Below are 20,982 nucleotides of genomic sequence, written 5' to 3' on the forward strand. Positions count from 1 at the left end.
ATTATCAGTTTTTTGTTGCATAATATTTCATTGAATTGATGCAGACTACTTTGCTTACTCTCTTCCTATATAAGGATTTTCTCATATTTTGATATTTGAAATAATGCAACTTTCCAGACAAGCTTTTTTTTTTTCCTTCTGTTATTTTCTTTGGATAAAATTCTAGCTGACTCTCAGGAATGAATGGATTGCTGAGACTTTAAATAGATAGTGCCATGTTATTTTTCTGAAGGGTTGAAGAATTTTTTGAACATTTAAAATACAATTTTGCTATTTTGTTAAGTATAGTGTCCCCTACCATTGTCAAAGTTTCTTTAAATTGTATTTCTTTTCTTTCTTTTTTTTTTTTTTTTTGAAGAATAAACAGTCAATTTTATTTGGCTCAGACTAGGAATCCGTGAGTCTTGAGGACCTCTGTGAATTTGCCAATTTTCTTCTCGATGTTCTTTTCGGCCTGCTTCCGTAGCCTCATGAGCTGCTTCTTTTTCCGGTAGTGGATCTTGGCTTTCTCCTTTCTCTTCTCCTCCAGGGTGGCCGTCACCGCCTGGTACTTCCAGCCAACCTCATGAGCCAGGCGCCCTAGGTAGGCAAACTTCCGAGTAGGCTTCAGACGCACAACCTTGAGGGCAGCAGGAACCACCATTCGCTTTTTCTTGTCATAGGGTGGTGGGATCCCATCAAACACCTTAAGGCGCTCCAGGGCAGCCTGGCCCCGCTTGGTCTTGTGAGGCAGCATGCCTCGCACTGTCCGCCAGAAGACGCGGCTGGGGGCTCGGAAGTGATAGGGACCACGGGAGGGGTTGGTGTTCATCCGCTTGCGGAGAAAGGCCAGGTATTTCAATTTATTTCTGTAGAAATTGCCAGAAATGTTGATGCCCTCACAGCGCACAATCACAACCTTCCAGCCCAGAAGCACCTGCTTGGCCACAATGGCCGCCAGGCGACCCAGGAGATGGCTTCGGCCATCGAGCACCAGGACCTGCCCCTCTGCCATCTTCGGCAGCCGCCTGGGAAAAAAGCTAAATTGTATTTCTTTGACTAAACAAATTGTTTTTAAATCTGTTTGTTTCTTATGATTACCTCCTGAATGATGGGCTTTTTTATTTATTCAAAGAGTGTTTACTGAACACCCCAGAGGCTCTGGCGGTAAAGAATCTGCCTGCAATGTGGGAGACCTGGGTTCAATCCCTGGCTTGGGAAGATCCCCTGGAGGAGGGAATGGCTACCCACTCCATTATCCTTGCCTGGAGAATCCCAGGGACAGAGGAGCCTGGTGGGCTACAGTCCATGGGGTCTTAAAGAGTCTGACACGACTGACTAATGCTTTCACCTGGTGTCAAGACTTGTGCCAGTAGCTAGAGATATGCAAAGATGAGAAAGACTTATTGAGCCTGTGCACTCAAAAAATTCCATTTCTCATGGGAAGATAATTAATTATAGTAGGTAAAATGAGCACTTCACTTAAAGTATAAGAAGGTGTTTGAGGAGGAACCTGGGGAATGTGGTCAGCATAGGAGCGAGGTTATGTATATGTGCTGCTTGAAAATGTGCAGTCTTTGCCTGGAGGGAGGAATGATGAGGGGCAGAGAGTGAACTAGAGACAGCCACCAAACCCTGTGTTGTGGGCAAGGAGTTCCCAAAGGTTCTTGCAGGCTGAAGAACTGTTAGGTCCTTGGTGTTTTCTGCTTATTCATTAGTGCATGCAGTTGTTTTTTGTCATTAACACGCCTCCATTCCATTCGGATGCTGATATTAGTGTTAATTATTGTCACATTTAAGACAGACATTCTATTTCAGTCTGCTCTTTGCCTTTTAATTTTAGTTGCTTTTCAGTTTTACTTTCTCATCACATAGACTTATGATGACTTGTTTTGATGTATACCATATGGAAATCTCTTAATTCATAAAATTACAGATTTGGCTGAAACAGCGGCAGCGAAATCTTGTTTCTGAAAGTGGTTTCCTCACTAGGTGGTGAGAAGGGTTGTAAAATGTATATGGAGCCCACGTTTCCCACACTCAGCTCTTTGCATGTCTTACTCCTTGATGGTAAACAGCCTTGTATTCTTGCTGAGTTAGCGAGCCGGGAGACGGTGTCTCTCTCTCTCTCTTCCTTTTTTATTACATCTTCTCTAGGTCAAGTGACTTCATGTGTCTGACGCAGAGAGCCAAATCAACAACCTTATTCTCTTTGGGTCTGTAGCAGCAAGAAAGGGGCAAACTTATTCACATCTCAACAGCCCGAGGTTTTTAGTTTTTCAGCAATATAGCAGATAATAACGAGTGAGAGACTCGAAATCATGTGAAAGGGGAATTGCTATCGGCTGATTGTGTCCTCCCTTAACTTCTGTGCTGAAACTTTTCCTCCAACATGACTGTATTTGGAGGTGGGGCCTTTATGGTGTGTTGTTGTTCAGTCACTAAGTCGTGTCCTATTGCTTTTGACCCCATGGACTGCAGCACGCCAGGCTTCCTGTCTTTCACTAGCTCCCAGAGTTTGCTAAATATCCGTTAAGTCAATGATGCCATCCAGCCATCTCATCCTCTGTTGCCCCCTTCTCCTGCCCTCAGTCTTTCCCATCATCAGGGTCTTTCCCAGTGAATTGGCTTTTCTCATCAGGCGGCCAAAGTATTGGAGCTTCAGCTTCAGTATCAGTCCTTCCAGTGAATATTCACAGCTGATTTCCTCTAGGATTGACTAACTTGATCTTCTTGGTGTCCAAGGGACCCTCAAGACTTCTCCAGCACCACGATTCAAAAACATCAGTTCTTTGGCCCTCAGCCTTCTTTATGGTCCAACTTAGGTTATAAGATAATTGATAATATTTAAATGAATGTTTTTAGATAGTTACAATTTATTTGTCATGAGATGAACAAAAGTGCCTCTGCTGTTAGCAAACACAAGCCAATTTTAAGACACAAAGGTCTCTTCTTTAACATACTGGACCAAAGAGAAAAAGAAGTGTTCTTTTGTTTTTTTTGCAATCCAATTTGATTTTTTTTTTTTTTTTTTTTACATTTTTGTTTTATATTGGAGTATAGCTGATTCACAATGTTGTAATAGTTTTAGGTGAACAGCAAAAGGACTCAGGCATGCATCCACATGTATCCATCCTCCCCGAAAACTTCCCTCCCATCCAGGCTGCCGCATAATATTGAGCAGAGTTCCTTGTGCTATACAGTAGGACCTTGTTGGTTATCCATTTTAAGTATAGCAAAATGTCCATGTCAATCCCAAACTCCCTATCTCTTCCCCCTCAGAAAAATGTTCTTTTTGAATGTGGTTTCCCTTCTGTGTCACACACCCTGAGAATAATTAACCACCACTTACTAGACTTCTTTTCAAAGCAGATCACTGACCTGGGAAGTGCTCACTTAGTCTCAGGAAGGGTTTGGCCAACAGAGAAGAGGATCTCGTGAGGTTGGCATTTATAGGGGGAGGCCATCGGCGGGGGCAGCCAGCTTTTTGACAACAGCTGTGTGCTCTGGACCAGTTAGGACCGTGAATGCTGACTCCTTTGTATTTCTTTAACCTTGCCGCTCTTTGCCTAACATTCAAAGTAAGTCAGCTCTATCACATTTCATGATTTGTGATGCTTAGGGCAGGAAGATGAGCGTCTTGTGGAGCCCTGGCGTCTTTGAGTTAGTGGTTTGCCTTAAGATGGCCAGAGAGCTCTCCTTCTCCAATTAGTGAGAGGCACACTGACAGTGTGAAGGACCTTTTTTTCTCTCAGAGGTGATTTTTAACGGTTGAATGTGCATGTGAGTGTCTTAAACCCAAAGCCAGGCTCCGGCTACTTGGATGGACTGTGTTTTAAATTACTTGGAAAGTAGCTGTAACTTAACCCTTTACTTTTTCTTTTGTTCTTTTTGCTGTGTTAAGCTTCCCCCCTGCCGACACACACACTTTAAAAAAAATTAGAGTGTGTGCATGTACAAATGAGCATATAGCAAAAAGATTTCCTCCTCCCAAGTAATTAGTATCCCTTCCTGGTGGCAAGTGTGAACAGCATTTTAAAAACTCCTTCCAGATGTTGTCTGTGCTTGTGGGTCTTCTTCCCGTTTATATTAAGACATATCTTGTTTTTCTTTCTAACGATATACCTTGACAGTGTTTCATATCAGCCCATATATAGATACAACTCATTCTGTTCATAGGTTGTATGCTATTCATTATATAGTTGCAATGAAACTTATTTATCCCCTTTTAAAATTGGTAAATATTTAGGTCTTTTATAGGATTTTGTCCTTACAAACAGGAGAGTGGATAATTTTGTTCACAGTGGGAAGTGCTGAGTCACATGGACTATTGGTTTTCACTTGCTAAGTCATGTCAGACTCTTGCGACCCCCTAGACTGTAGTCTGTCCATAGGATTTCCCAGACAAGGCAAGAATACTGGAGTGAGTTGCCATTTCCTTCTCCAGGGAATCTTTCCATCCCAGGGGTTGAACCTGCATCTCCTGCATTGGCAGGCAGATTTTTTACCACTGTGCCACCTGGGAAGCTCCACACATGCTATGAGGAGTTAAACTTTTAATATACATTGCCTGGAAGAACATTCACTGATTTACCTACCCCCGCCCCGCCATGTCTATTTCTCTACCCTTTGCCCTAATGTCTTTTCTGGAACTGGCAGATTTTCCAACTGGGCACATGTAAATTAATGTTTGACTAGTTCTGTTATTTTTGCATTACTTTAAGTTATTAATATGCTGAGCATCTTTTTAAGTTTATAATGGCTTATAAGCCATTTTAATTCTTTATTTCCCTGTGAACTCCAGGCCTCTTTCAATACTTTGTTGTAACTGATGAGAATTACTTCACAGTTTTTTTGGGGGGCACACCCAGAGACTTGGATCTTAGAAACTTCTTAGTGTGATTAGAAACCTTATGGGCCATCTGGTCCCACCTTCCAGTTGGTGTAGGAAGTACTTTATAACCTTTGATCATCTGCTTGAATACTTCCATTATTAAAGGGGCTTAAAACCTCATGGGCTTAGTTGACAGAAAATTCAAGATATCTTAAAAGAGTAGTGGAATAGATAGAGAGGGTGGGAGCAGCTGGACTCTTTAAATAAACCACCTTAATGAAACTGGAAGATTCTTTCAGTCCCAATCAGGAGACTGGGAGCAATGCCTACGAAGCAAATCTTGTCCACTTTTCTAAAGAATATGACCGAGTAGGGCTCTTTAAGGGTATGTTAATTAGCTGCTGCTGTTGCTGCTAAGTCACTTCAGTCGTGTCCGACTCTGTGTGACCCCACAGACGGCAGCCCACCAGGCTTCACCGTCCCTGGGATTCTCCAGGTTAATTAGCTACTGCTCCATAATAAGTTACCTCTGATTTTCATGCCTTAGAACTGTAATAAAAATCTATTATCCCAGAGACTTTCTGAGGGTCAGGAATTGGGAATCAAAGTCTGCTGGGTGGCACTGACTCTGGGTATCTCAGAGGTTGTAGTCAGGATGTTGGAGCTATAGTCATCTGAAGGCTCGTCTGGGCCTGGAGGGTGTGCTTATACGTGGCTCGGTACCGTGGCTTGTGTAGAAGGCCTCAGGTCCTTGCTACATAAACATCCCTGCAGAGCTGCAGTGAAGGTCCTTGCATTCCAGCATCTGACTTCTCCCAGAGTGAGCAATCAGAAAGAAAGCAAAATGGAAGCTATGATGTCTTTTCTGACTTGGAAGTCATGCATGGCTGCCCCTGCAATACTCTTGTATTGTGGTCAGCCCTATTCAATATGGGAAGGGACCATACAAGAGTGTGAATTCTAGGAGACACAGTTCACTGGGAGCTTTCTTGGAGAATGACTGCTCACCTTCCGGCCCCCAAAGATCCATATTTCTCTTACCTGCAGAACAAAATACACTCATTTTTCTCAGACCCCCCTCCCCCATACACACACACACACACACACACTCACATCTCAGCCCAGTACAGAGGCCAACTCTTTGTGTAGGAGAATTAGGAGATACTTATTTAAACAGATTTTGGAAATGCTAGAAGTCTATTAAGAATTTTCCTTTGTTGGAGGAGAAGTTGGTTGTATTTGGCCGATGTTCTCAGTTATAACAATCATTCTTTATGCTGTATCCTATGAAATTTCTGTCCCAAATAAATAGGAAATATTTATAATCCTGAGAGGGGAAAAAGGAGTTTTACTGAAATATTCCAACAGATTTTTAATCAGAAAAGCTTCATGACAGTCACTGTTTCTCAGAAAAAAATCAGGGTTAGGTTCCTGGAAAACCAATATTGGAGAGTTTTCCGTTGAAGAACCTGCAACCTAATAGGGAACATGTGGATATCCCACTGTGCTGGCTGTTCACTTGTGGTCTCAGCTTCAAGCTCACCATTTTCTGCTTTGTTTTGTGAGGCTGGGGCTGGAACTCTGAGAAATCCATCTCCCAGATTCCCTCACCATCTCAGTTTCTGTTGGTGTCTGGCAGGAGGAGACACTGGTGGAAGATTGAAATGTAGGAGCAAGGGGGAGAAGGGACTTTGCTGTTTTCCGCTCCTGTCAGCGTTTCTCCTTGGCCAGCTATAGCTCTAGTCTGTAGTTTCTTTAGGAGTTTTTGGCACCCACTTTACCATGGTCCCAACCAGGTTCCAAGTATCAATTATTCTGTGTGTGCCCTGTTCTCCCCACCCTGCTTCTTTCATTTTTTATTTTATTTATTATTTTTGACTATGCTGGGTCTTCGTTGCTTCTTTCTCTAGTTGCAGTGTGGGCTTCTCGTTGCAGTGGCTTCTCTTGTTGCAGAGCACAGGCTCTAGAGCTGAGGCTTCGGTAGTTGTGGCTCATGGGCTTAGTTGCTTCGAGGCATGTGGGATCTTCCTGGACCAGGGATTGAACCCTTGTTTCCTGCATTGACAGGTGGACTCTTAACCCCTGGACCACCAGGGAAGTCCCTCCCCAGCCTGCTTTGAGTCCTGTTAATAGTCCCTCCCTCGAGAAGCTAGGTTCTGGTTACCTCACGTCTTCCCTTCTGTTCCTTGAGCCCTAAGGTTAAGTCTGCTTCTTGCAGTGACTGATATCAAGGTTGTCTCTGTGTCCCCTTTTCACTTTTCTAGTCTTTTAATCCCTATGTAATCAATGTCTTCTATTAAATCTCTGCCGTTGAAAATACCTAATGTCTCAGCATTCCCACTGACTAAAACAGTTACTCAAGTTTCTAGATATGTCATCCCTCACAATTGTTGTGATCTCTTTGGAGTTATTTTCTCTCTTGCAAGGTCAGAGCTGAGGGGCATTGGTTTGCTTCATGTGGTTCTTAGTCCAGATGTTTAGTGTTTTTCTGTATTTTAGCACTTACAATTGTTGACTTCGTTTTATGGGTCTGCACAGATGGGCAGACCTCTGGATCCTACTTCCTTGTTTCCATAGTGGTCTTAGAGATGCAGATTATCTGGGATGCCTGAGGGGTTTTGTTTAATTTAATCAACCCCAGTATTTTCCTCTTTCTCTCCCAATACAAAAGAGCATCCACTGAATAGCCTTGGCTTTACCAGGTCTTGCCTGAGCATCTGCTGTTTGTCTTTCTACCCACTTCTTGAGCTTCCCAGATGACTCAGTGGGTATCCACCTGCCAGTGCAGGAGAGACAGAGACATGGGTTCGATCCCCTGGAGGAGGGCATGGTGACCCACTCCAGTATTCTTGCCTGAAAAATCCTATAGACAGAGGAGCCTGGCGGGCTACAGTCCATGGGTTGCAAAGAGTCAGACACGACTGAGTGAGTGAGCACACCACATCTACGCAGCACACACTTTTTAGTGGCCTCCATCCTCACAGACACTGCCCACCAGTGGGCAATGGGGGATCCACCCTTATCTTCCTTCATCTTCCTTCGTTTTTCCCAAGACTTTTACTCCTACTCTGCCATCTGCTTTATTTCCTTTTCTATTCCCAACTCTAGTTCCTTCTTTTTCTTATTATCCCCAACTGAAATGATGCCAAGTTTGTATATATTAAAATTTGAAGCACTTGCTTGAAAAGAGATATCAACTTATGAATCAAGTGAGTACTTCACAGACCAGAGGAAACATCTAGTGATTTCATTAGTGATGCTTCTGTTCTGCAGGTTAATAAATTAATTAAGCCTTTCTCTTTTTATTGGCGGGGTTATGTGTTTCTTCAGTAAATATTTATTTTGTTGCCCTGTTTACACAGCTCACTATATCAGGTAGGTGCATTGGGGGAGAGCAAAGAAATAAAATGACTCAACTCTTGCCTGTCTTGAAAGACTATACTGTGTACCTGGAGAGACAGAACATGTACATTAAACAGCTAAGGGACAAAAGTAAGTGTAAGATTATGTGCTAAAAACTGTACTTAAGTGTGTGTTGTGGGGCATATAGTAATGTTACTTCCTGTTCACAGCCACTAAGCACTCTGTATTGTCTCATTTAACCCTTGCCATTCTCAAGCAGTCCCTCTAGTTAGTTCTGTTTTGCAGGTGGTGAATCTGAGGCTTAGAGATTAAATCATTTGCCCAAGGATACTCATCTATGAAGTGACGGAAATTAGGAGTTGAACGCTAGGTTGGTTTGAGTCTAAAGACTCTCATAAGTAGACGAGGAGGTTGGGAGTGCTTGGGTCATGCTGGTATGCACGTGTGTCTTGAGATGTGCTGGATATGTTCCATTTACTCCCCTGGATCCAGTCTTCATCCTGTCCATCCTGCTCTGTGCCTTGGGTGGCTGACCTGTGTGGATTACACCAGTGAACGCTTGCCCTCTACTTCCAGACTAATTCCACCAATGGGAAGAAATAGGAGATCTGAGGGCAGGGCGAGAGTGATGGGTGTTTATTCCTTCAACTTTTCTCTCCTGGGTCCCAGGCTGTTGGCTCCATACTTTTATCCTCACGGCTTCCTGCTTCCCTTCTCTCTCTGTCTCTCTGCCAGTTCCAGGAATCGCTTTCACCCCTTGACCCTTCCAGTCCAGAGTGAGTAACATAGCATGAGCCCTGCCTTTAAAAGTGGTCTTTTGATCAAACTCAATTTGAATGTGTTATACCCAGTTTGAGTGCATTGTGTGTTTCTGGTTGAGATTGATAATGAGCAAATATTTATAAGGTGTCCCTTCCTTTCCCCATGCCTCCCCCTTCCATCTTTTCTCAGTATGTTCAGTATTGAGGATAAGAGATGGCTAAGGCATGGTCCCTGCCTTAGGGGGACTTACGTGTGTGTGCTCAGTTACTAAGGCTTGTCCGACTCTTTGCGACCCCATAGACTGTAGCCCGCCAGGCTCCTCTGTCCAAGGGATTTCCCAGACAAGAATACTGGAGTGGGTTGCCACTTCCTCCTCCAGGGGATCTTCCTGACCCAGGAAGAGCCCGATCTCGACCTGGCATCGAACCGGTGCCTTTTGCGTCTCTTACATTGGCAGATGGATTCTTTACCACTCTGCCACTTGGGAAGACTCCAGGAACTTATAGTGTAGGTTAAAATTTTAATAATAATAATGAAGAAAAAGAAACTTGTAATGGACTTGAGAAGCAGTGTGACTGAAGGGACCATCTAGCACAGGAAATGAGTTGATAACTCAAAGTGAAATGTGGCCAGTAATTTAAAAACTGCTTACTGATTCTTTCTACCTGTACATTAGCTTTGTCTCCTGCCCAGAATTTTGAAAATTGACATCAAAGAGGATACTATAGTTTTTTCAAAAAGCAGCCAGAAGTGTGGTTTTTAGAACTCATCATATTTACTAAAAAGCCAAGTTCACCAGAAAAGCTGTCAATCCAATAAAATTCTTTACTTGTGTCCCTGGATTTAAGATGCATGTGAAGTTTGGGAAAATCTATCAGGCTTTTGTTTTTTAAATTAATAGACTATTTTATTGGAGCAATGTTAAGTTTACAGACAATAGTTCTCATATCATTTCTCACTTTAATTTCCTCTGTTCCTAACATCTTGGATTTGTGTGATACATTAATTACAATTGATGAGCCAATATTAACTGATTATTATTAGCTAAAGTCCATAGTCTACATTAGGGTTCACTGTGTTTACAGTTTTATAGATTTGGACAAATGTCTAATGACACGTATCCACTGTTACAGAATCATACCCAATAGTTTCACTGCCCTAAAGATCTCCTGTGTTCCTCCTGTTCATCCTTTCTCCTCTTTCCCTGAACCCCTAGCAACCACTGCTCTTTTTACTGTCTCCATTGTTTTGCTTTCTTCAGAATGTCATACAGTTGGACTCATACAGCATGGAGCCTTTCTATAGAGCTTTCTTTCAGTAAGCAATATGCATTTAAGTTTCCTCCATGTCTTATGGCTTGACAGCTCATTTCTTTTTATTACTGAATGATATGCCATTGTCTGGATGTTCCACAGTTTTTTAACCATTCACCTGTTGAAAGACATCTTGGTTGCTTCCATATTTAATCAACTGTGATTAAAGCTGTTGTAAACATGTGTGTGGGTTTTTGTGTGGACCTAAGTTTTGGACTGGTGTCCCAGGATTTAAGATATAGGTGGAGTTTGGGAACATAAATGTTTTGTTAACAGCCAGGAGAAATGTAATAATTTTTTCTCTGCTAATGTTTGGTTCTCACCCTATTATAATGATTTCGATGATTAAACAAGCACTAGGCAAAGATATAACATTAAAAGATAACACAGGAAAAGGAAGTATACTACCTACTCAGATGTAAAGTCCAGACTCTAATCCTGAATAGGGGTTTCTTTGACTAGTCTGAGCCGAAGGCAGATAGTTGCTTCTTTGCCAGACGTACCAAGGCTTAATTAATTGCTTAATTAATCACATGCTAATACATCATCTGAGAATGAGGTGAAATACAAACTGAATATCTGCATCATAAATCAAGTATAAAATATTTATCTGTTTTATAATTTTACATGAGCAATTTACCGGGTGACTTTTATTTCAAAATGAGGAAAGTAAACACGTTACAAATGCATGCCTGATGTATGAACACATCTTTGGGATGTTAATGCGGCTTTCCCTTGCTTTTGAGTAAGCAAAGAGCCATTCTTTCAAGACTTCCTGTGGCCACTAATAATTCTGCCAAAGGGGCTGACATCCTGGGAATTTGCCAACCTTTCTTCAGTGGGTTTAACTCAGGCTGAAACACCCATAAGAGTTTCTAGTGGTTGGTTTAAATCTTCTGGTTCAGGGTATGTGGGTGCTGAGCCAAAATCTATAAATTCCCATCTCGAATCACCTAACTCTGAGTGGTGTAACTTCATAAAAATCACTTCAACTTTTTTGTATGCTTTTGAGCATACCAAGCTTCTTTCTGTTGCTGCCTGGGGATATTATAAAGGTGGATTGGCCCATGTTTTTAAAGCACTTAAAGCTCCGCAGGGAAAAGTGCCTTGCAACTTCCAGGCATAATTACTGGGTGTATTCTAGCTGGAATAAGGCAAGCAGAGCCAAACACTCAACCCTTTTCTTCTGAGGACTCCCATTTAATTCCTTCAGAAGGGTAATATATTTTGAATGTGAGAGCATTTGAGTTGCAATGGGAGAGATTTTAATTATTATTTAATATTTCATCATAAATTGGTACTCTTGATCATTTTGGTGTGTGTGTGCGCAGTCGTGTCTGACTCTTTGTGACCCCTTGGACTGTAGCCCTCCAGGCTCCTCTGTCCATGGGATTCTCCAGGCAAGAATACTGGAGCGGGTTGCTGTTTCCTCCTCCAGGGGATCTTCTGGATCCAGGGATCAAACCTTCATTCATCTCTTGCATCTCCTGCATTGACAGGTGGATTTCTTACCACTGGGCCTCCTGGAAATCTGAACCTAAAGGTGTCGTATGCAGTGGTCCAGAATTTTCCTTAGTCTAAAGTGGACAGGGGCTTTCCCTTCCTGTTTCTGAAGATCACTAGCAGACTAAGCTTCTTGGCCTGGTTTTTCCTGTTTCATGGAACCATTCTAGTCTGCGGATTCTCCATGTAGCTCAGAGCATCTAGTGTGATCATAAAAGTGAGGAACACTGAGGGGTGACTTTGTCATTTCTTACAATTGTTAATAAAAATCATAAACAAGATTTTTATATCGATAAATTTGATCTATTTTTTGCTTCCTAGAAAATGACTGGGAATTTGCCAGTCTTTTTTTTTTTTTTTTTTATAAATTTATTTATTTTAGTTGGGGGCTAATTACTTTACAATATTGTAATAGTTTTTGCCATACATTGACATGAATCAGCCATGGGTTTACATGTGTTCCCCTTCCTGGACCCCCTACCCACCTCCCTCCCCATCCCATCCCTCTGGGTCATCCCATTGCCCCGGCCCTGAGCCCTTGTCTCATGCATGGAACATGGAATGGTGTTCTGTTTCACATATGATAATATACATGTTTCAATGCTATTCTCCCAGAACGTCCCACCCTCACCTTCTCCCTCAGAGTCCATAAAATTGTTCTATGCATCTGTGTCTCTTATTCTGTCTCACATATAGGGTTATCGTTACCGTCTTTCAAATTCCATATATATGCATTAGTATACTGTATTGTTGTTTTTCTTTCTGGCTTACTTCACTCTGTATAATGGGCTCCAGTTTCATCCATCTCAGTAGAACCGATTCAAATGTATTTTTTTTAATGGCTGAGTAATATTCCATTGTGTATATGTACCACAGCTTCCTTATCCATTCATCTGCTGATGGACATCTAGGTTGCTTCCATGTCCTGGCTATTGTAAACAGTGCTGCGATGAACATTGGGGTACACGCGTCTCTTTCAATTCTGGTTTGCCAGTCTTTCTTTAGAGACTTTGACTCATGCCCTTAGAGTCTCTAGTGGTCTGTTTAAAGCTTCTGGTTCAGGGTTATATGGGTGCTGAGCCAGAACATAGAAATTCCCACCTTGACTCACCAAACTCTGAATGGAAATTACATCAATTTTGTGTGTTTTCGGGAGTACCAGGCCTCTCTTTGCTGCCTGGGGATATTATAAGGTGGATTAGCCCATGTTTTTAAAGTACTTTAAAATACTTTTGTATTTAAAAATATGACACAGCATCTCTTGGAGATTTAAGCCTCCTTTTGTTGACATCAGTTGATAAAAGCATGAACTGGAAACAGCTGTAGAGAAATAGATATTTTAAAATATTTTCTAAAATGTAATTTATGAGTGAGAAATTTGTGTCACAAACATTCAGAGATCACTGTTGCCCACTGACTTAATTCCTCCTCGCTTTCATTTTGTAACTATAGGAGACTGTCAGACTTTCACACTTTGGCACTGCTTGTTTAACAGCCCAAACAATGCAACTGTGATAAGGACTTTGGTTGCAGTTTTATTTTTATTTCTTCTAGTTTGAAATATGTCTTGCAAGTATTTTCTGTGGACATTCCTTAACTTAATTTCCCCTCTGTCTGATTATTGTCTTGACAGAACTTTTAGTAGTTGATGCTTGCAGTGTTTTAGGCTAAGTGTGAAAGTTTAAAGTTGGATGTAAAGTGTGTTTATTTTTACATTTAACGTGTGATCATTCATTGGAGCGTCTTCAGGTCTCTAGTGCAGTGATGGTAAACATGTTCTAGGTCTACAGAAATTCATCTTTTGATATTTTTCTGGATCGGTGCTGTTACTGTAGTTACTAGACTTTTGTGACTATTAAGCATGTGAAAAACGTCTCCTGAAACTGAGTTTTTTTATTTTAATTAATTTAGATTTAAATAACCACATGTGGCTAGTGGTTACTGTGCTGGACAGCACAGGTCTGATGAGTCATGTTTTATTTTAACGTCCTCACATGCTTAACAAGAGCAACAAAAATAAAAATTTATGGAGCATCTGTTTACTTTGTGCTAGAGATGTCGCTGGGTATTTTACTTTTCATGATTTGTAGCAACCTCGTGAGCTCCTGTTCTACTATGAGGAAGGCAAGGCCCAGGGAGTGTGGGTACCATGGCCACAGTCACAGAGCTGCTCCGTAGTGCTTGCTCATTCTATGTTGTCACAGGATCTAGTTTCAATTCAAACAGCGGCATCAGTTATTTTGTAGAATGTCACTCAATTTGGGTTTGTCTGATGTTTCCTTATGATTGAAGTTTTTTTTTTTTTGTCTTTTTTTTAAAACATTTTTAATGGGAGGATAATTGCTTTACAGTGTTATATTGACTTCCTCTGTACAAGAACATGCATCAGCCATGTGTGTGTGTGTGCATGCTCAGCCGTAAGTATACATAAATCCCCTCCCTCTTGAGCCTCCCTTCACACCCCTCGAGGTCATCAGAAAGCACGGAGCTGAGCTTCCTGTGCCACACAACTGCTTCCTGCTAGCTGTTTTGCACATGGTAGTGTGTATATGTCAACGCTACGCTTCTCATTGGTCCCACTATCTCCTTGCCCAGGATTGAAGTTTTATAATATTTTCATTACTCTAAAGTGAAACCCTGTACCTACTAACAGAAACTACTCCTCATCTCTTCTCTCCAGACGCTCACAACCACAGAACTACTTTTTGTCTCTATAAATTTCCTTATTCTAGAGATTTCACATAAGTGGAATCATATAGTACGCTGTGTGGTCTTTGTGACTGACTTCTTTAACATTTTCACTTTTCATCCTGTTGAAGTATGTGTGAATACTTTTTTCCTTTGTATGGTTGAATAATATTCCATTTGATGGATATGTCACCTTTTTATTCAGTCATCAGTTACTAGAGACTTCGATTGTTACTACTTTTTGGTTATTATGAGTAATGCTGCTACAAATGGTTATGTATGAATTTTTGTGGGGCCATATGGTTTCATTTTGGTTGAGTGTATACCTGAGAGTGGAATTGCTGGGTCACATGGTATTTAGCATTTCTGAGGTAGGGGTGGTTTCTCTTTTGATACATATGATTGGTTCCTCATTGTTTCTTGGGTTTCTGTCCACTAGGGAATTAGGGTTACAATGGAATGACATTCAAGACAACAGCAATAGTGTATCTGATACTCTCCTTTAGTACCAGGTAAAAAATTTATAAAAATAATCAATACTTATTTTCAGATTTCCGCATATGCCACTGAGATTTTTAAAAATGCATGACAAGGGCTTCATTGGTGGCACAGTGGATAAGAATCCACCTGCCAGTGCAGGGGACATGGGTTTGATCCCTGGGCGGGAAAGATTCCATATACTTTGGAGCAACCGAGCCTGTGCTCTAGAGCCTGAGAGCCACAGCTACTGAGAGCCCGTGAGCCTGGAGCCTGTACTCCCCAACACGAGAAGCCACCACAGTGAGAAGCCTGTGCACCGCAGCTAGAGAGGAGCCCCCACTCTCCGGAGCTAGAGAAAGCCCCCATGCGGCAATAGAAACCCAGTGTAGCCATAAATAAATAAACCAGTGTGTACATGTCAAAAAAATTCTTTTAAGTCTTATAAAAAATTCATGACAGTCTTCCTTCTTGTCTCTTTTTTTCATGTTTGAAAATACATAGTATACATATATAGGTTGGTATTTATGTAAGTTGTAGTCTTAATGTCCTGTGGACAACTGGAGTCTGCAGATTATTGGTAGAATAGCAGTTGAAGTAAGAATCTGCACTTTTGAGCATTAATGGTATCTGGGGGGAAAGTTTATGAACGCAAAGCAGTACAATAATCTCTGTTGGTTTATAGCATTTTCTAGGCATTATTATGTTCAGACCCTAAAGGGTTGGACTACATGCCTCCCTACTGATCTGTCTGCAAGAAACAGCAGAATTTTAAAGCAGCATAACTTTTTTTGGCTCAATAAATAGACATTTCTTGCTGAGATGACAGAAGCCTGAAACTGCTCTTTAAAAATACACATAGTTTAACTCTGTGAATGTTGCCAGAAATGATCTTATGATGTACTTTCTGCAAAAATATTACCCTCCATTACAGTACAGTTAGTTTTTTGTTTTTTTTTTAATGTCCTGGGATAAGAATCTCCACATTTGTGATATTGCTTTGATTTCCTGTGTTTCATCCAAATATTTTCTACTATATATTTTCTATCCTGGGTACTGAGGAGACCATAACAGCGTGCATGTTGTTCCTGTCTTCAAGGAGCTTATGCAAATAATGATATAAAGCAGAAATGAGGAGAGGCTCCAAGAATGATTCAGAAGGCTGTGGAGAGTTCAGTAGTTCAGAAAGAGCTCAGCAGTCTAGGGTGCTTGGAGGGGATGGAATCCTGGAGCTGGGAACTACGTGTGGATATAGATCTTTTGGACTGACTCTTTTTCCCCCAAACATTCTATTTTTTTTTTTTAGAGGCGTTTTAGACTTACAGTAAAATTGAGAGCTACAGAGATTTCCCAAATATACCCTTCCTTATCCACACACAGCCTCCTCATTATCAGCATCACTCACGAGAATGTAATATATATATATATATATATATATATATATATATATATATGTTATCAGAAGGAACCTTGAATTGATTCTTTATAGTGAGAGCATGCGTGTGTGCTAAGTCGCTTCAGTTGTGTTTCACTCTTTGCAACTCTGTGGACTGTAGCCCGCGAGACTCTTCTGTCCATGGGGATTCTCCAGGCAAGAATACTGGAGTGGAGTGCCATGCCATTCTCCAGGGGATCTTCCTGACCCAGGAATTGAACTCATGTCTCCTGCGGCTCCTGCATTGCAGGCAGATTCTTTACTACTAAGCCACTGGGGTAGTCCCTAGAGTAAAAGTGTACCTTATTAATTTGAACTCCAGTTAAGGAATTTTGAGGAAGTATTGTGTAAGGATTGAATTTTAGATAGAATTTTCCAAGAAACTAATGGCCTCAATGACAGAAAGTGAGTGTTTGATCCATTAGAATGTAATGGTTTCAAGAAGAGAAGAGAATGGTTTAGAGCACTCGTTAATGAAGGACCTACATGTAAACATTCCAGCAGCATGTACTGAGTCTGTAGAATGTGGAGAAAGAATAGTGTGATGGCTAAGACCATAGATGCAGGCATCAGACTTTCTGGATTCAAACACGCTCTACTATATACTAGCTCTGTGGCTTGGGCGAGCTACTTAACCTCTCTGAGCCTCAATTTCTTCTGTAAGATGGGCATAGCAATTTTGCCTACCTTATATATAGCATTGCTGTGAGAATTGAATGTTAAATAGTTAGATCCGTGTTTGGTGTCCAATACGCACTCATTAGGGCTTCCCAGGTGGTGCTAGTGGTAAAAAAATCTGCCTGCCAGTGCAAGAGACTCAGGTTTGATTCCTGGGTCAGGAACATCCCCTGGAAAGAATGACAAGCCTCTCCAATATTCTTGCCTGGAGAATCCCATGGACAGAGGAGCCTAGTGGGCTGCAGACCTATAGGATCACAAAGAGTCAGACACAACTGAAGTGCCTTAGCATGCAGGCACACACTCATTTTATTTTTTGAAATTTTATTTATTTTTGACTGTGCTGGATCTTCGTTGCTGTGTGAGCTTTTCTCTAGTTGCAGCACCTGGGCTCCTCATTGAGTGGTTTCTCTCATTGCAGAGCATGGGCTCGAGGCTTACCGCCTCAGTAGTCGCGGCTTCGGGGTTCTAAGCGCAGGCTCGGTAGTTGCACACAGGCTTCGTTGCTCTGCTGCATGTGGGATCTTCCAAGATCAGGGATTGGACTGGTGTCCCCTGCATTGCAAAGTGGACACTTAACCACTGGACCACCAGAGAAGCCCCACATGTTGACTGTTATTAATGTTTTCCTAGCACTGTGCTAAGTGCAGTGGAGAGATGTGAGAGAATTTCTGGTGTCAGAGGTCTTTCAGACTAGCAGGTGGAATAGCGCGTATTGCTGTATAATATATATATGCCTTCAATACAATACAGAACAGCCAGGTGAAGGTTTTCTTTGTTGCGATTTAACAACTAGCATCAATTCAGTGGACATTCGAAAACCTAGTTTGAACCTCTTCAGATAACATAAAAATAATAAATTTTCTTATACCATGCCCTGCGGTTTAGACTTTTCCGTAAGTTCTGATGACTTTCTCCTAGTTGGATGGATTTCCTAAAATTGGACTATCCAGCCCACTGGGGAAATGCATCCAAACTTCACTCTGACATCTCTGGTGAATGTACCAAGTAGGAGGAGATGCTCCTATTTCTTGAAGGTTTGTTTACAGTTCATCTGCAAAGTAGTGGCTCCCGAGTCTAAGGAAGTAGAACCTGGCAAAACCATGGAGTGAAGCCATTGCGTGAGGTGACTTCAGCCTCATTAGCTGGCACGTAGAGACGGAACAGACATTGTCATTGGGTCATTTTCCAAGGATTCTGAAACCTTTCATGGTAGAATGTGGAGACACAGGTCAAGTAAGTCCTATGTCTGTATAGGAGTCCTGTGAAAAGGGCCAAGATTTGCCCACTGAGGTCTGTCTGCTTAAGGTGAAATTAAGAACCAGTATACTTTGCACACTGCTGTATTTAAAATGGATAGCCAACAGTATCGTACTGTATAGTGCAGGGAAGTCTGCTCAATGTTATGTGGCAGCCTGGGTGGGAGGGGAGTTTGGGGGAGAAAGTATGGCTGAGTCCATTCACTGTTCATCTGAAACTATCACATCATTGTTTGTTAATCGGCTTTACCCCAGTACAAAATAAAAAGTTAAAAAAAAAAGAACCAGTGCACTTTGCAAAATTTCTGTTGACCAAAGGTGCTTGTGGCCGTTGCTGCTCTTTTTCTGGCTTTGTTGCTATTTTAGAAGTGTGCTGAGCCGGACCACTGCAGTACACAATGCCAGGGGACAATATTTATTAGATAGTTTATGTAAAGTGCGCTCCCTGAAGTTGTGAGGGACACAGACTGCACAGCTGCTAAGGGCCGTCCTTGTCCTGAATTTGACTCTTACTTTTGTTCTCAGAACCAGTTGTTACAAGTCCTTTGGAATGGTCTTATGGATGAAATTGGACCTTCAACTGGTCGGGGTGTTGAACTCCAAATACTCAGATAACCCACTTGCCTTCCCTGTCTGGTCTGACGTTAATCCAAACTCTCGCTGTTGTTACCCAGGTTATTAGGATAGGTCTTATCACTCTTAATCATTTGGTGACTGGTTTAAGGGAATGCGTACCCTCCTGTGCTAGACACTTCACTAAGCATTCTTCACTTGTGAGCCTGATTTGTGTTCCTGCAGCTGCTGTTGCTGGGATTGATCCTTCTGGAAGGTCTGCGGGGTTATAAGTGTATTGATGGTTGTGTGTAAGAGGTTGCTGGTCTCCTGCAGCAGGGTGGGCTGTGCCTCCAGCTGCTTCAGGCAGGGTCTCGAGGACCAACAGCAGCTGCCCTAGGAGTCTGCAAAGGCCTCTCCTGCGTTACACCAGGATTAAATCTGCTGTTTGCCAGAGCTGTGTCTGGCAAGAGGCTTAGAACACTTCCAGGAAAGAAAAACAAAATTGTGTTTCAACAAAGGAGAAGGAAATGTTGGCACTGATCTCTATGAGGTCACTTGAACTGGGACAAAAAGTTTGTGTTCTCTTTATTTTAACTAGTTTTCTAGGTACTTCAGGGAATACTTTCAGTGATTCTAATTTAGAGAAATTAGGAAAGTAAAAAGTAACTTTGGGGTGATTGGAACCAGGATAATACGTTTTGCTTGTATAGGTTATAATGAGTTTATATTTATTCATCAACTAATTCAATGGTAAAGAATCCACCTGCCAAAGCAGGAGATGCAGGTTCGATCCCTGGGTCTGGAAGATCCCCTGGAGAAGGAAATGGCAATACACTCCAGTATTCTTGCCTGGGAAATCCCATGGACAGAGGAGCCTGGTGGGCTACAATCTTTGTTGGGGTCACAAAGAGTTGGACAGGACTAAAGCAACTGAGTGAGCACACACACACACACACACACACACACACGCACGCATGCACGCACGCACGCACGCACAGCAACTAATCAGATTGCTGCCCAGATTCCTTTCCTTTTTCCTTCCTTTCTTTTTTCCCCCACATGGTCGGTAGTTAGGGGTGTGGGTGTTAAGCAAGTCTGGTTGATTTAAACCACAAAAAAGTGTAGAAATTCTGGTATCATTTATCACAAACTTTTTTAAAAAATTAGTTAGTTTACTTTTGGCTGTCCCAGGTCTTTGTCGCAGTGTGTGGGCTTTCTCTAGTTGCATTGAGTGGGGGCTCCTCTTCATTTTGGTGGATTCTCTTTTTGTGGAGCACAGACTCTAGGCGCGCAGGCTTCAGTAGCTGAGGCACATGGGCTTAGTTGCTCTGTGGCGTGTGGGATCTTCTCAGACCAGGGATCCAACTGGTGTCCCTTGCGTTGCAAGGCAGATTCTTAACCACTGAGCCACCAGGGAAGCCCTGTCACAAACTCTTCATTTTACAGGCATCAGAGCTGAGTCCCTGAGAAGATAAATGACTTGGGCAAAGTAACAGAACTGATGGGTGGTACCAGAGTCTGAACCAGCACCTAGACCGTGCTGTGCCAGGGAGACCCAAGTCCTGCTCACTTCTGTCCCGACTCAGGGGCCCCTGGAGAAGCCAGAGCCCCGCGGAGATTATTCAGAGAACCTCTCTGTGTAATTGAGGTGATGCTCATTTGAACACTTAATTGGAGTGGTGTGGAATATGCTTATAAAGGCCCTGTCACTTACTAGAAGAGTGACCTTGGACAGTTAGTTTACCTCTGTGTGCTTCAGTTTTCTAATTTAAAAAAATCTGTTTCCTACTAGTAGAGATGCAAAGATGTTGTGTGTGAATACTTGTACTTCTGACAGTGTTTGGCATAGAGGAGGTGCTATACAGCCACAAGCTGATAGGATTATGTGTTGAAAGTTTCCTTTTAATGTTTTAAAACTCGTGTATGAGAGGAAAATCTGCAGAGAAGCTTAAACAGTCATCTTGAGACTTTGTTTGTAATACGAGGTTGAGGAGGGGTGAAACTTTGGCATCAGATAACCATAAATTTCAGTCTGGGCTTCTTGACTTTCTAGCCATGCACACGGATTCATCTCATGCCACCTGCTTGGTTTGCTTGTCTACTAAGTGGCTATATGCTCATGAGGTTATGAGGTTA

The 20,982-nt window shown here is 42.0% G+C and overlaps 1 protein-coding gene and 1 pseudogene across 6 annotated transcripts in view; one reads left to right on the forward strand and one right to left on the reverse strand.

Annotated features, from left to right (window-relative positions):
- CDK14 (cyclin dependent kinase 14) overlaps nucleotides 1-20,982 on the forward strand; it is a 642,291-nt gene that overhangs the window by 42,805 nt on the left and 578,504 nt on the right. The window lies entirely within an intron of this gene.
- On the reverse strand, nucleotides 325-4,575 carry LOC145522596 (large ribosomal subunit protein uL13 pseudogene; annotated as a pseudogene). The gene has a single exon (XR_014066048.1). The product of XR_014066048.1 is annotated as a large ribosomal subunit protein uL13 pseudogene (transcript).

The sequence above is a fragment of the Giraffa tippelskirchi genome, chromosome 10, assembly GCF_054371585.1.
Source record: "Giraffa tippelskirchi isolate mGirTip1 chromosome 10, T2T-mGirTip1v1.2.pri, whole genome shotgun sequence".
Classification (NCBI taxonomy): Eukaryota; Metazoa; Chordata; class Mammalia; order Artiodactyla; family Giraffidae; genus Giraffa; species Giraffa tippelskirchi.